The sequence below is a fragment of the Leptonychotes weddellii genome, chromosome 3, assembly GCF_054177405.1.
Source record: "Leptonychotes weddellii isolate Sample4059 chromosome 3, ASM5417740v2, whole genome shotgun sequence".
Classification (NCBI taxonomy): Eukaryota; Metazoa; Chordata; class Mammalia; order Carnivora; family Phocidae; genus Leptonychotes; species Leptonychotes weddellii.
Window position 1 is genome coordinate 50,106,453 of NC_138371.1, and position 15,632 is coordinate 50,122,084.

The 15,632-nt window shown below is 37.5% G+C and overlaps 1 protein-coding gene and 1 pseudogene across 1 annotated transcript in view; one reads left to right on the forward strand and one right to left on the reverse strand.

Annotated features, from left to right (window-relative positions):
• The window catches only part of PDE11A (phosphodiesterase 11A), a 300,465-nt gene that overhangs the window by 29,274 nt on the left and 255,559 nt on the right, over positions 1-15,632 (forward strand). The window lies entirely within an intron of this gene.
• The window catches only part of LOC102726275 (cytosolic 5'-nucleotidase 3A-like), a 13,198-nt pseudogene continuing 558 nt past the window's right edge, over positions 2,993-15,632 (reverse strand).

The window sequence follows — 15,632 nt, forward strand, 5'->3', positions numbered from 1 at the left end:
AAAAGAGGATTAAAAAAAAAGAAAGAAAAAAGGGAGAAAATGTGATCAGGCAGGAGAGTAGAATAAAACCATACACTAGAGATTTAGGGTATATTTTGATCTGTTAGAAGAAACTATCTCAAAATTTTGAAGAGAGAACAACTTATATATATATGCCAAAAATAAGGGTAACTACTATGAAGGGATAGAATATGACTCTAAAAATGAAAGATAAAAATGTTTTTTTATTTATTTTTATTTATTTATTTATTTTTTTATTTTTTTATTTTTTAAAGATTTTATTTATTTGAGACAGAAAGAATGAGAGACAGAGAGCATGAGAGGGAGGAGGGTCAGAGGGAGAAGCAGACTCCCTGCTGAGCAGGGAACCCGATATGGGACTCGATCCCGGGACTCCAGGATCATGACCTGAGCCAAAGGCAGTCGCTTAACCAACTGAGCCACCCAGGCGCCCAAAAATGTTTTTTTTAAAAAGGGATTGATATGATGTTGGTTGAAAAGGGAAAAAGAAAAATTCAAAAAATAAAAAAAAAGGTAGTTAAAAAAAAAATTGAAAGACTAAAGAATCATGGTATAAAAGCCATGGATTCTATGTACAGTATTCCCCTAGCACTGGAGTTCTGCCGTTCTCATTGATCGGTAAACTTGGTCTTGGCTGGCTGTTCTCACTGATCTTCTGGGGGAGGGGCCTGTTGCCATGGTTCCCAAATGTCTTTGCCCGAGGCGGAATTGCCCTGCCCTTGCTGGGTCCGGGCTAAGTAATCTGCTCGGGTTTGCTCTCGGGAGCTTTTGTTCCCTGCAAGCTTTCCGTACAGCTTTGGAGGAGGAGAGTGAAAATGGCGGCCTCCCAATCTCCACCCCAGAGGAGCCGGAGGAGCCAAGAACTTGGGGCCCTGCTCCTCAGTGTGCCCCCAGAGAAAAGCAGTCAGTCACTCCCGTCTCCCCAGTCTCCGGCCACACTCCGTGCTCACCCAGCCTGTGACCGAGGGTTTCTATCTCTGGCACACGACCCCGTCTTGAGTCTCCAAACCCAGCAGATCCCTGGGGTGCGCTCCCGCACCGCTCCTCCCCGGGGGAAGAAGGTGAGTCTCCCCGTATCTGCCGCTTGTTGGGTCCCTGCTGGAGGAGCAGTGGCCCGACTGTGCCGTGGATCACGGTTTATGGCAACCCTAGCTGAGAGCCCGCACCTCGGCTCTGTCTCTACAGCCAGCTTCCCCACTCCGACACCTGGGAGCTCTGCCGCAATCAGGCACCCCCGGTCTTTCTGTGACCCCGAGGGTCCTGAGACCACACTGTCCCACGAGGGTTCCACCCCCCGCTTAGCCACCGGAGTGACGTCCCACAGCGGAGCAGACTTCTAAAAGTTCCGATTTTGTGCTCCATGGCTCTATCACTTGCCAGAAGCAGCCAACGGAGGCCCCCACCCCCACCGTCTATCCTCCCGAATATCGCCTCGGATTCACTTCTCCACATGTCCTACTTTCCAGAAAGTGGTCGCATTTCTGTTTCAGAGAGTTGTTGCTATTCTTTTCTTTGCTCTCCTGTTGAGTTCATAGGTGTTCAGAATGGTTTGATCCCTATCCAGCTGAATTCCTGAGACCAGACGAAATCCAGGTCTCCTACTCCTCTGCCATCTTGCTCCACCCCTTTATTGATAGACTTTTGAGTTACTTCTAGGTTGTTGTTGTTCTTGTTTTTCCTGCTATAAACATTTGTACACGTCTCCTAGTTTACTTGTGTGATATGCTGAATAATGGTTTCCCAGAGATGTCCGCATCTTAGTCCTCAGGACCTGTGACTGTTTATGTGACATGAGGGATTTTCAAGATGTGATTAACCTAAGGATCTTGATTTGAGGAGCTTATTCTGGATTTTCTGGGTGGACCCAATACACAGTCATAAGGGAAGGAGGGGGGTCAGAGTTAGAGAGAGATTAGAAGATGCTGTGCTGCTTGGAAGTACATTTGAAGATGGGGAATTAGGCCATGGACCAAGGAATGCAGACAGCTTACAAAAGCTAGAAAAGGCAAGGAAGTGAATTCTCTCCTAGAGCCCAGAAGGAACACAGTCCTACTGTTCTTGATTTCAGGACTTCTTACCTCCTGAACTGTAAGAGAATAACTTTGGGATGACCCACTGAATTTGTGGTAATTTGTTACAGTAGCAATAGGAAACTAATATATTTGTGTGAGAGTTTCTTTGGAGTATATATGTACAAGTAGAATTGCTGGGTCATAGTTACACATGTCGAATTTATTATTAATGACAAACTGTTTTCCCAAGTAGGGTCACACCACTTGCATTCCCTCTAGCAGTGTGTGTTGGTTTCTATTGCTCCACATTCTTATTAACACTTGATATTGTTAGACTTCTTCATTTTTGCCAATCTGGTGTGTTGAAAATTGTATCTCACTGTGGTTTTAGTTGTATTTTCCTGGTCATTAAAGAGGTCCTCATCCCCCTCCCCCCACTCTTTTTTATTTTTTTTAAGGAGATGGTGATACCATCAGCATAATTAACCCAAATTATAAAAACAGCAACACTTAAAATCATGCACATTATTTGACTATTTCATGCAACTTCTTTTCAAAATTATATAAACTTTCCCAGTATAAAAGGACTCCTGAGGAAGTGCTTGATAATATTAAACTCCAAAATCAATTTTAGAAAAGCAGGGAGTTATTTTCTAATTTTGGCTTTAATTTTTTTGTTTTGTTTTGTTTTTAACCTATTAAAAAAATATGGTGGGAAGTGTGTTGGAAGAGGTAGAGAAAAAGGAGTTTCCAGCTGATGGATTCAACATATTTGAAAATGCAGAAGTAACAGAAAGGAAAAACTTTAAAAGCAAGAATATATTATAAATAGCTGCCTTTCTGCAAGAAGAACAGATGAGAAGTTTTTGTATCAGTTGCTCTATGAGAGAGAGGTATTCCTGAAAGATATGTGTTTATAGAATCTTATGTAGGATAATGTTGGCTATCTCAAATGAGTACTAAATTGTACAAAAAATGATATTGAAAGAGCCCAGGTACTTTCCTAAAAGTTCACCCATTCGATCATTTAGATACCCAGTTGTCTGAATATATTTAATATTAGCTCCCACACTCGTAAGTCTACTTGGGAGTCTTTCAAAGCATTAAGTTGCTATTGTCTTTTAGTGGATTGAAATATTCTGTTTTTGTTAAATATGTGCATTAATTCCCCTCTTTGTCCTTTGAAAGCCTATTTTCATCAAAATCCATGAGGCTGGACACTTCTTTGATATTTGGATAATAATACTAGCTCGATAGATAACCTAGTGTAGTACATCACCTATTTCATGCAAAAATATGAACACAGGGATATTGTGTTTCTGGAGCTTATCACATAAATTCTCATTTCCTTCCTTGAACATGACATCAGATTCTTCCATAATTTCTTTAAATTTGGCTTCTGATAAAGCTTGTTCAACTGGCAGATTATGTAACTTAGTATTCTAGTCTACCATATAAGGGTACTTCTAGTCTCTGGTAAGAACAAGATCAACTTTAATAACTTAATATTTTTCTTTTAGTTGAATATCTTTTTTTGACGTTAATCTGTAAGCAGTTTACAGTTGTTGCTATTATAACATGTTGGGCATCTCTTCCCTTTGTATTTACTTAGTGTCATATCAAAGTCTGTTATTATCAGAAGTATGTATGGTGGCTCCTTCTTTGACAAGACCATGGCACAGATAATTTTGTCTACCCTTGTAGGGTTCTTGATGAGAACTGGATGTTTCTGGAGTTTTGGTATCATTTTCACAAAGACAGCAGACTCTTAATTAGTCACTTCTTAGACTCAAAATCCATCTCAATGATCTTGATCTTCTTCTGTATCCTCCTCTTCAAGGTGAACATGTACTGGGCCAATACCACTGCTGCCACCAGCGCACAAATTCTGACACCGAGCCCATTGTCCCCATAGCCAGCCAGGACCCTCACCTGGCTCTTAGCCAGGAAAAGAAAAAGCAATTACAGAGGAGCAGTGGGGCACACACATGCTTCACAGTGAACCCTTTGAATACCAACCTCCTTAATGGTTATATATGTTGTAAATATCTTTCTCTTCTCTATTGCTTGCTTTTCATTCTTTTTTTAAAAAGATTTTATTTATTTATTTTATTTTAGAGAGACACAGAGACAGAGAGGAGGGGCAGAGGGGGAGGGACAGGGAAAGAATCTCAAGCAGACTCCGTGCTGAGCTTAGAGCCCTGATGCAGGGTTCCAGCTCATGACTCTGAAATCATGACCTGAGCCGAAACCAAGAGTCTGACACTTAACTAACTGAGCCACCAAGGCGCCCCGCTTGCTTTTCATTCTTAACGGTGAGTTCAGATTCTGAATTTTACTGTAATTTATCAATCTTCTCATTAAGTTTGCATTATTTGCTTCTTATTTAAGAAACAAGGTTACAGAGAAAAATATTTGATATCGTCTTTGGCAAATTTTATAACTTGGTGTTTTATATTAAGTATTTGATTTCAGTTCATTTTTGTGTTAGAATATAGGAAAGGGATACAACTTCATTTTTTTTTTCTGTTTGGATAAACAATCAGCCTTGTGTCATTGATTGATTTGATCACCTTTTTCCATGATCTGTAATGTCTGCTTTGTCATAAATTCATTTGCCATATAGGCGTGGGTTTAGTACTAGGCCCTCTATTCTTCCTTTGGTACATTAGTCTGTGCCTGCACCAACAGCACACTGCCTTGGTTTCCATAGGTTACAGTAAGTCTTAATAGCTGGTGGGGAGAATCTCCCAACCCCTCCCCACACCTTGTTCTTCAGAAGTACCTTGGCTTTTGTTGGCCCTCCTTTCTTTCCTATAAATTCTGTAATCAGCTTGTTGAGTTTCTGTTAGAATTGTGCTGAAGTTAAAGATCAATTTGGAGGGAGGGTATGTGCTATGGTGAGCGCTGTGAATTATGTAAGCCTGATGAATCACAGACCTGTACCCCTGAAACAAATAATACAGTATACGTTTAAAAAAAAAAAAAAAGAAGATAGTAGGAAGGGAAAAATGAACGGGGGGATTCGGAGGGGGAGACGAACCATGAGAGACGATGGACCTGAGAAACAAACTGAGGGTTCTAGAGGGAAGGGGGGTGGGGGGGGTGGGTTAGCCTGGTGACAGGTATTAAAGAGGGCACATATTGCATGGAGCACTGGGTGTTATATGCAAACAATGAATCATGGAACACTACATCAAAAAAATAAATAAATAGAAAAAAAGATCAATTTGGAGAGAATTATGATATACTTTATGATATTTAGTCTTCCTATCTGATATTATGATAGACCTTATTCACTATTCTTTAATGTCTTTCAATGAAGTTTTTAAGCTTTCTCTATAAAAGGCTTAACATTCTTTACTTTATCATAGATATTTAAAAATGTTTATCGCTATTTTATTTTTTAAAGATTTTATTTATTTATTTGACAGTGAGAGAGGGAACACAAGCAGGGGGAGTGGGAGAGGGAGAAGCAGGCTTCCCGCAGAGCAGGGAGCCCGATGCAGGGCTCGATCCCAGGACCCTGGGACCATGACCTGAGCTGAAGGCAGATGCTTAATGACTGAGCCACCCTATATTTTAAAAATTTAGTTTTTAACTAATTGTTGTGGATATCTAGAAACATAACTTATTTTTGTGTATTGATTTTTGAATCCAACATCTCTAAATAATTTAAATTTTTACTTAAAAATTTTTGACCACATGACATAAATAACTAAAATGTAAATTTTAAGGGAAAGGAAATTAGTATTTATTAAGTTTCTACTATGGGCCAAATAGTTGACAGGTTATTTCACTTAATCTGCACAATTATTTTATTTCTTATCTCCTCAGCAAACATGTATTAAGTAATCCCTGTGTGTTAAGCTTTTTTTTCCCTTAGAGATTTTCTGTGTAAACAATCATATCATATACAAATAATGAAAGTTTTTGTTTCTTTTCAATCCTTTACCTTTTATTTCTTTTTCTTGCTTTACTGTGCAAGGACCTCCAATACAATGTAGAATAGGATTGTTGAAAAAAGGCATCCTTATCTTGATCCTGAGATTATAGAGGATGCTTTCAAAGTCTCATTGTTAGGTATGAAGTTTCTCTGGGTCTTTTGAAATGCCCTTTACTGGGTTAAGAAAGTGACTTCCATTCCCAGTGTGTTAAGGAGGTTGTTTCTCTTCTTTTAAATCACAAATGGGTATAGAAGGTTATCCAATTTTTTTGGCTTCTATTAAGATATTATTTTTTTTATCTTAAATTGTTAATGTGCTGAATTACTTTAATTGATCTTCTCATGATAAACTAATCTAGAATTCCTAGTAAACACCAACTTGATCTTAATAAGTTATCATATTTATACATTGTCTGATTTGTTTTATAAAAATGTTTATTTTCAGAGTTTTTGCATCTATATTCACCATAAGTGAGATTGGCCTATATTTTTCTTTTCTTATAATATCCCTTTCTGGTTTTGAAAGCTGTTATATTACAAATGACTCTTTTTCCATTGTATGGAATAGTTTGTGTAATATTAGAATTTCCTAATGCTTGAATGGTAGAATTTCCTAGAAATCCATCTGGATCGTGTGTGTGTGCGCGCGCGCGTATGCGCGCGTCCACGCACGCACTTAATGGGAGTATTTTAAACTACTGGTTCAATTTCCTAAAAGCTTATATGACACTTTATGTTCTCTCTTTTTTAAAGAGTTGGTTTTTGTTAACCTGTATTTATGTTTATTTAAGTTTTCAAATTTATAGGCACAAAGTTGTTCAAAAACATTTTCTGTTTAATTTCTATAGCAACTATAGCTTTACCCCCTTTTTATTTAAAAGTGTTAATGCCCTTCTCTTTTTTATTTTGATTATTTTCTCTAGATTTGTATATTTTATTGCTTTTTGGACCTTTATTGACCCTCTTCATTATATGTTTATTTTCTTTTTCATTAACTTCTGCTCTTATTTTTATTATTTTCTCTCATCTTCTTGAGTTTTGTTTGCTGTTCTTTTTTTCTAATTCCTTGTGGTTGGATATTCACTTCATTAAGTTGAACTTTTCTTTCTTTTCTAATGTAAACATTTAAGACTAACACTTTAAGAATCTTTATAACTCTGTGTCCTACAGTTTTGGAACCTAATACTTATAACAGCACCCTGGTATTTTTCTAAATATTTTCTAAAAAGTTTATAACTCCATTTTGGTTTTTCTGATTGATAAGTTGTTCCAGCAGTGTATGTTAAATTTTCAAATATTTTATTTCTCTAGTTAGATGTAGTTAGATGATATGTTCTGCATGATACCAGTTTTTGACATGAGTTAGATGTGCATTGTAGTTAGATGATATGTTCTGCATGATACCAGTTTTTGACATGATGATTTCAAATTGACTAGCTTGATGACCTAGCTTGTAGTCAGTTTTCCTAAATGTTTGATGTCAGCGTAACCAATAATAGGAAGTGTCCTGTGGTTGGGTGTAGTGTGTAGCCAGATGCATCAGATGATCTTGTATATGAGCATGTTGGTGGGTGTGTTATCGGGGGGAAACATGCTCGTAAGATATTCTTTCTTTTTAAGTAAACAGAGGGACTGGGACACTATGAAGTTTTAAAGTTGAACTTTCCATTGATATTAGAAGTCTATTATTGCTTTGTCCACAGGATCATATAGGAGTCTTGTAGATTTGGGCAGCGCAGGGTTCTTGTGCTTTTTGCTTCTGTTGTTCCATCCTATGCATATCCTAAACCAGGGAAGAACTGTAAGTGGTTAAACTGGTTGCTCATTTTATTAAAGTGAACTGAGACATATAGAATGGTTCCTGACCCTGTTGCTTCTATGAGAGCTAGTGCTAGCTGGTATGGCTAATCTTTCTAAACTGTCCGAACCCAGATCGGAAAAATGTGATGAATGGTATAAATGGTTGGCTCTGTCAAGGGCTTGATCTACTTTGTAAAAAGGCCATTACAGTGTTCTGCCAGCTGGTCAAGGAAATATCTGGAACAAGGCGGAAGGTAGGAGACCAGTTTCAGAAGGGGCTAACTAAACCTATCCAAGGTGGAATAACTGAGACAAATCAGTCTGATTTAGTTCTCCAGTATATCTCTCTAGAAGGCTCCTACTTATAAGCATTTCTTAGAAAACATCTTGGTGCTCTATCCAGGAAAAGACACCCTGAGTGCTGAGTTCACTCCTGTGTCTATCAAGATTATTTATGAATGATTTGTGCTGATGGAAACAAGCCTCTGAGGGGCGCCTGGGTGGCTCAGTTGGTTAAGCTACTGCCTTTGGCTCAGGTCATGATCCTGGAGACCCAGGATCGAGTCCCACATCGGGCTCCCTGCTCAGCGGGAAGTCTGCTTCTCCCTCTGACCCTCCCCTGTCTCATGCTCTCTCTATCTCATTCTCTCTCTCAAATAAATAAATAAAATCTTCAAAAAAAAAAGAAAAAGAAACAAGCCTCTGAGAGACCTAACCACATATCAACACCTTCAGTTTGATACATGGCTCTTCGTTTCATGTTGGAGGGCTAGAGATTCATGCCCCACTGTTTTGTGGCACGCATGGCCATAAAACTTCTGGGGGGTGTCCAAGTACTCTTAGCACTGCTGTTTACTTGCTGCCAAGCTAGGATAGCACCAGTGAAATGGAGAGCCTGGTCTAGGACAGCAAAAGAGGATTTCAGGGGAACAGTGGCTTATAGAGGGAATGCAATGTATATGGAAGCAACCAGCCCTAGGGATCCACCTGGAAGGTCAGTGGGAGGTAGTGACACACGGCTTCCAAGTCTTCTTCCCAATGGGTGATGCCCGATTTTTTCTAACCTGGACTTTCAGTGGTTGAACACACTCTAGTGGCTGGAAGATTTGTTCTTAATCATTTTCTTTCTAACTTAACATCTACTGGTTTAATAGTTTGTTGACAATTTTGTCTTGTGAACCTATATCAGGCTGCTAATTTTTGGTTTCTAATATTTTTCCTTTTGGAAAATCAGGATGTTTTCCAGCATTATATACACTGTGCCACATAAGATGTTGCAATGTTTAGCAATTAAATGTGGAGAGGGTCAGATTCTAAAAGAATTGAGAGATGCATCTATATCAGAATATTGCCCAACTATAGTATCTTGTCAATCCTTTTGTTCTTTGTTCTCTGTGATTTTCAGAAAATACCAAATTCCTTTGACATTCTGTGTAGCAGTTCAATTGGACTGAATTTTTATGGTAAAGAATTTCATAGCCAGGACAATAATGGCTTAAAAAAATAACAGGGCTATTTAGATTGGTGCTATATCCTGCTAAAATTGTAGAGTGCTGGGGCACCTGGGTGGCTCAGTCGGTTAAGCCTCCAACTCTTGATTTCAGCTCAGGTCATGATCTCAGGGTTGTGAGATTGAGACCACTTAAGATTCTTCTCTCCCTCTCCCTCTCCCTCTCCCCTCCCTCCCTCTCTAAAAAAAAAAAAAAAAAAGTGTAGAGTGCTATATTGTCTATTTTCCACATATTTATATTATTTATGAGAATCAACCCCCCTCCATCTTGATAGCTGTCATTTGGTATATCTTGCCTATCTATCTTACTAGCAATCAGATAGTATAATGACTTCTATCTTTTTGGAAGGCGTTTTTGAAGTTATAGTCCCTATGGTAATTCCATTGCTGGAGGTAACTATGCTAATTAGTACTGCTTTTATAACTTCTTTTCTTTATGTCATTTTTCTCATGTCATAATAAAAGCACTCAAACATGTATAATAACAACCTATAACTTTTTTTTAGTGGTAGTGTGGATACACCTTAATATAATCAATTTCTTATTGAATATTTAGATATTTCTTAATTTGTCCTTGTCATAAATCCTAGAAATGAAATTACTGCTTGCAAAGTATAAAAATTTTAAAGGTTTTTGTTATTTATTGCCAAATTGTCCTCCATACATTGTGCACTATTTTGTATTCTCACAGCAATGATAAAAGTAGACTTTGCAGGGGCACCTGGGTGGCTCAGTCAGTTAAGCATCTGCCTTCGGCTCAGGTCATGATCTCATGGTGCTGGGATCGAGCCCCATGTGGGGTTCCCTGCTCAGCATGGAGTCTGCTTGTTTCTCTCCCTCTGCCCCTCCCCTGCTTGTGCTTTCTCTCTCTCTCAAATAAATATATAAAAATCTTTAAAACAATAAAAGTAGACTTTTCTTCTTTTTTTTTTAAGATTTTATTTATTTATTTGACAGAGAGAAACAGAGAGCAGGAACACAAGCAGGGGGAGTGGGAGAGGGAGAAGCAGGTTCCCGCTGAGGAGGGAGCCCGATGTGGGGCCCTATCCCAGGTCCCTGGGATCATGACCTGAGCCGAAGGCAGACGCTTAACTGACTGAGCCACCCAGGCGCCCCAAAAGTAGGCTTTTCGTAAAAACTTTCAAAAAAGTATCTTGTATTTTGACATCTTAGATTTTTAATCTTTGCCAACTTTATAGAAAAAAATATAACTGTTGTTACAATTTGACAGTTTCACACTTAATAGCCCATGGAGAATTTTTCTTTTGTTAATTCCTTATTCCTATCTGTTACTCTTTTTTTCTCATTGATTTGTCAGAAATCTGTATGTGAAGGACTTAACACCTTGCCAGCCATCTACATTTAAAAATATTTTTCCAATTTTATTTTACTTTTAATTCTGTTTGTATTATTTTTCAGGTACTGAAATTTAAAATTTTTATTAGTCAAATCTATCAGTCTTTTCTTTTGTGCTTCCTTCTTTGGGGTTTATGGGTTGAAAGACATTCTCCTCATGAGATCAGACAAATGTTCAGTTATATTTCTTCTATTCTTTTATTATTTTATATCTGACATTTAAATTTTTAAATAACAAATGTTTTAATATAATTTTCAAGTAAAGAAAATGATGATTTAGTTTGTTGTTTGTCATGTCATTATTCATTCTTCTACTGAAAACTTTTGACCATTTGTACCTCTGATAAGAATTATAACTGAAATAGAATAAATGAAAGCAATGGAATTAATCTTACTTTTATTGCCTGCTTTGGCTAATGGTTTGGTGGAAAAGAAGGCCAACATCTGATCACAAAGCCATTGACTTTTCTGAATGCAGATTTATGATTCACTTGATAATATGGGGTATATATGCATTCTCATAAGATTGGTTATTATAATTAATATTCAAACTTTTTTTCCCTCCTAGTATTTAACATTAAAATAAGAAATGTATGTTGGCAGAGATTGAGTAAATCTGTCCTACTTTTGTAATTCATCGGATGAGTTTATTTAACTTCTTATTCAACTAGAATTATTTTTGATGTATGATGTGAGATAAGAATCTTATTTATTTTTCCAAATATATAACTGATTGAATAATCTATACTTTTCTAATTGATTTGAAATTCTCTTATGATTAACTAAATACATTTATTCACACACATGTATACACATATGTACATATATGTGGCTTTCTATTCTCTTTCCTCAACTTTTCTGTTTTTAGAACAGTATCTTCCTCTTTTAATTATTGTAGCTTTGAGGTATATTTTAATATCAGGTACTCACTGTATTTTTATCATCATGCTCTCACAAGAAAGAATGATTTAAATATTTTTAAAAACACATTTCATTTTATTTATTTATTTTTAAAGATTTTATTTATTCATTCTGAGAGACAGAGACAGAGCACAAGCGGAGGGAGAAGGCAAAGCAGACTCCCCACTGAGCTGGGAGCCCTACACGTGGCTCCATCCCAGGACGCTGGAATCATGACCTGAGCTGAAGGCAGACGCTTAACCATCTGAGCCACCGAGGTGCTCCCACATTTCATTTTAAAATGTGTTTAAGAGGGACGCCTGAGTGGCTCAGTCGGTTTGGCGTCTGCATTCGGCTTAGGTCATGATCCCAGCGTCCTCGGATCGAGCCGCATGCTGGGATCCCTGCTCAGAGGGGAGCCTGCTTCTCCCCCTCCCCCTGCGGCTCCCCCTGCTTGTATTCTCTCTCTCTCTGTTAAATAAATAAAATCTTAAAAAAACTTAGCTAAAAAATTAATTAATTAATTAATTAAAATGTGTTTAAGAATGAAAACTTTCAGGACTTTTTAAAGTGAACTTTAAAATTACTTTTTAACATTAAACTTTTATCAAACAGAAACAGTAATTTCCACATATTAACAATAAAATCTAAATAAAATATGTAATTAAAATATATATACTACGACACTAGAAATTACAGTATTTGCTATAAACATGGGAAAGGTCAGGATCTGACTGATATGGTTGCTAACAAATTAGTTACATTTTGGGGCCACTTTTCAGGTTGTCTCAATGGGCCACAGTTTGAAGAGTACAAGGGGGTTTCTGTTGGAGGTGGTCTTTGTTAGTTTTTTTTTTTTAAGATTTTATTTATTTGACAGAGAGAGAGAGAGAGCAAGCGAGCACAAGCAGGGGGAAAGGTAGAGGGAGAAGGAGAAGCAGACTTCTGCTGAGCAGGGAGCCCAATGTGGGGCTTGATCCCAGGACCCCGAGATCATGACCTGAGCCAAAGGCAGATGCTTAACCAACTGAGCCACCCAGACACCCCCTTTGTTAGGTTTTAACAAATGATGAGACCAAGTCTCTAGTGTATCACTGTTACATTCATACTCCCAACCCAGACCTGGCTTTTCATGTATCACTGTCTTGTCCTTGGCTTTTCCTATATTCCTGGTTCCTGACTGTTTGGTGCCTGAACCACAACTCCATGCTGACCATCCCTTCTTCATATTTGCAGACTTCTTAACCTTCCTGGTCTACCTTATAGCCTCGCCTCCCTGATTCACTGCAGTTTTTAGCTGTCCATTCTGTGATAAGAAGGAAGGTGCCTCCGGCTGACTCTGCATAACTCTGTCTTCATGTACTGGCCTTTTCTCAGACATTTTAATTACACACAATAAAACTTACAGAGCATGGACTTGTATTTTAATTCTACATACAGTATATCTGCACACTTACAGTATATTTGTAATAGGGATCTGTGCTATCTCTTAAAGAAGTTTAAGAATTCATCATTTTCAAATGGTGACTAACATAACATAATAAAATAAAATAAGTAAAATAAAAGAATTCATCATTTTCTTTTGTACCATCTCACCTGCAATTTTGGTTTCAACTGTGCTGTAGTTTTTCCATTTGTTCTGTGTCTTTTGCCTTAAGATATATTTGTATTTATCATAAGAAAGATAAACAAAAATAACCATGATGACTATAATAAGGGCCAAAGAAAAGTGCCAAAGAAGAAGGGAAGAACAAAGAAATAACACTAGCAAACCAAGTTGACTTTAGCAACATAACTAAAATGGGTAACCTCCCAAGCAACTTGGTAATGACAATGACACTGAATAACAGTAGTTCAGATGACAGTGGTTTTGAAACCTCATATTGAATTCTTTTATGGCATGTATTAACTACTATTCAGTTTGGAAGATTTAAATGAAAGTATGTCCATTAAACATTTACCAAGGAGAGCTGACCTTTATGTATTTACAAACTGCTCCATCGCCTACCATACCACTTAAGGTCCATAAAAAAAATGAAGCCTCAAAAACATACATATTTTTTGGTAATATTTTGTACTATTCAAAACTCTAAAGGATTTTTGTGAAAGAAGTCAGAGAGACAAGATTTTTACTTACTGGAGGGCAGTGACATTCTGCGAATACATATTAAGAACAACAATGAAAATTTTGCACTTTTTCTCAGCAAGCATTGAATTAGGAGACCCAAAGAATTAGCTATCTAGTTACCATGTCTTTGTTTATATGCAAGATAATCTCAAGCCTTGCATCAATTCAGAACAATTAGTTCTTCTTGGTATGGAGAAAAGCAGAATAGTACATTTGAAATCTTTAAAGACAAATTAAAATTTTCAAGAGCTTAGCTTTTCAAGCATTTTCTGGAAAATAAGTGATGTTTATGAAAAGTCATAAGTGTAAAGGAGATGCTTTTATTTTTTTAATTTTTTTTCCAGTGGTCCACTCACTGCAAAATGTATTTATTGGTTTTTCTTCTTTTTTTTATTAACATATTATGTATTATTTGTTTCAAGGGTACAGGTCTGTGATTCATCAGTCTTACACAATTCACAATGCTCATCATAGCTCATACCCTCCCCAGTGTCCATCACCCAGCCACCCCATCCCACCCACCCCTCTCCACTCCAGCAATCTTCAGTTTGTTTCCTGAGATAAAGAGTATAAAGGAGATGCTTTTATTAATGAGAATTAAATGAGTGTTACTAATTGATGTACCAATAAAAGCAATTTTTTTTAAAGCCTCAGACATAGTTTGGCAATCTCTCAGTTTGAATTTCAATGGCTTATTCCTTTTACAGTTCGTATTTCCATTAGCTTTTCTACATTACAACTCTATAAGGCATTTTAAAAAGATGTAGATGAAATGTGGGACTGAACTGGGTCTCCAAACCTTTCTTTGCAGGTGTGAAATAGTAGGGTGCTGGCAAAGGTGTGCAGGCCTGGTATGTTAAGCCTTCAGGGAAAGTGCGTGGAAAACATAACAAAACAAAACGAAGCTAACAAATGCACTTGTCCTGAAAACTCTAAATTTACAATCTATTCCCCTCAGACCCCCGAAGACCTTGTATTTATTAAGGGACCTCTAATTCAGTGGTTCTTAACCTTGACCTACAGCCAAAAGTCAGATCTCCTGTCCAGTCCCTCCTCCCATGCATATGATTTAATTGGTCAGGGTGGGGCTAGAACAGCAGTATTTACCTAAAACTCCCCAAGTGATTCCAATGTTAGCAAGGATTAACAACCACTGTTCTATTCTTATGAATATATATGTGTCTGAAGAAGTAAGAAATACCATATATACACATATATCTTGTATCACCTTTTCTCTATAACTTATGGACACAATGACTCATATACAAATTCATTAAACATTTCACGGAATTAATAGGGACTTTTTGCATTTATATGTTTCTTCAAAGGTATGTTCTAAAAACAAGATTACCATTATGTGGACATTATCAGACTTGAAGAATTTGATCATTTTGGCTATGAAGAAGCCAAGGTAGGGTTGAAATTGTGATTAAACATAATAAAACAAACAAACAAACAAACAATCACCCTTACAGGTTAAACAGTGGTCAAGACCAGTTCTTGGCTTAATCATGAGCACTGGAAAATTTTACTATAAAGTGTTGGGGAGAGAAGCCTTAAATACAGAGAGGATGAAAGAGAGCTTATGTGACTCATCCTTGCCGTGAGTCTGAGACCTGGATAAGATTCTTAGTTTTGGCTTCTGCCTTGGGGAGCCTTGAGTGGCTTCACAGAGAAAGTGAAAAGAAGGGATGGACTCCCTATTACTTTGATGCACCTATGTGACTCTAAATTGTGTCTCTTTGGGGCTGGCTGGGATTCTTGAGTGCAGTGAACATAGCTGTTTTCTTAAGGACCTGAAAACTCAGACTTCAGAAGTTCGATCTTTCTACAGCCTCAATGGATCTGGTATGTAGGACCCATTATCTGGGTATGCTATGTGGCATCCCATTCAACTGAGGAACTTGCAGAATAGGCTGCAAGTGCAAAGATCCTAAGTCAGAAATGTACCAAATTAAC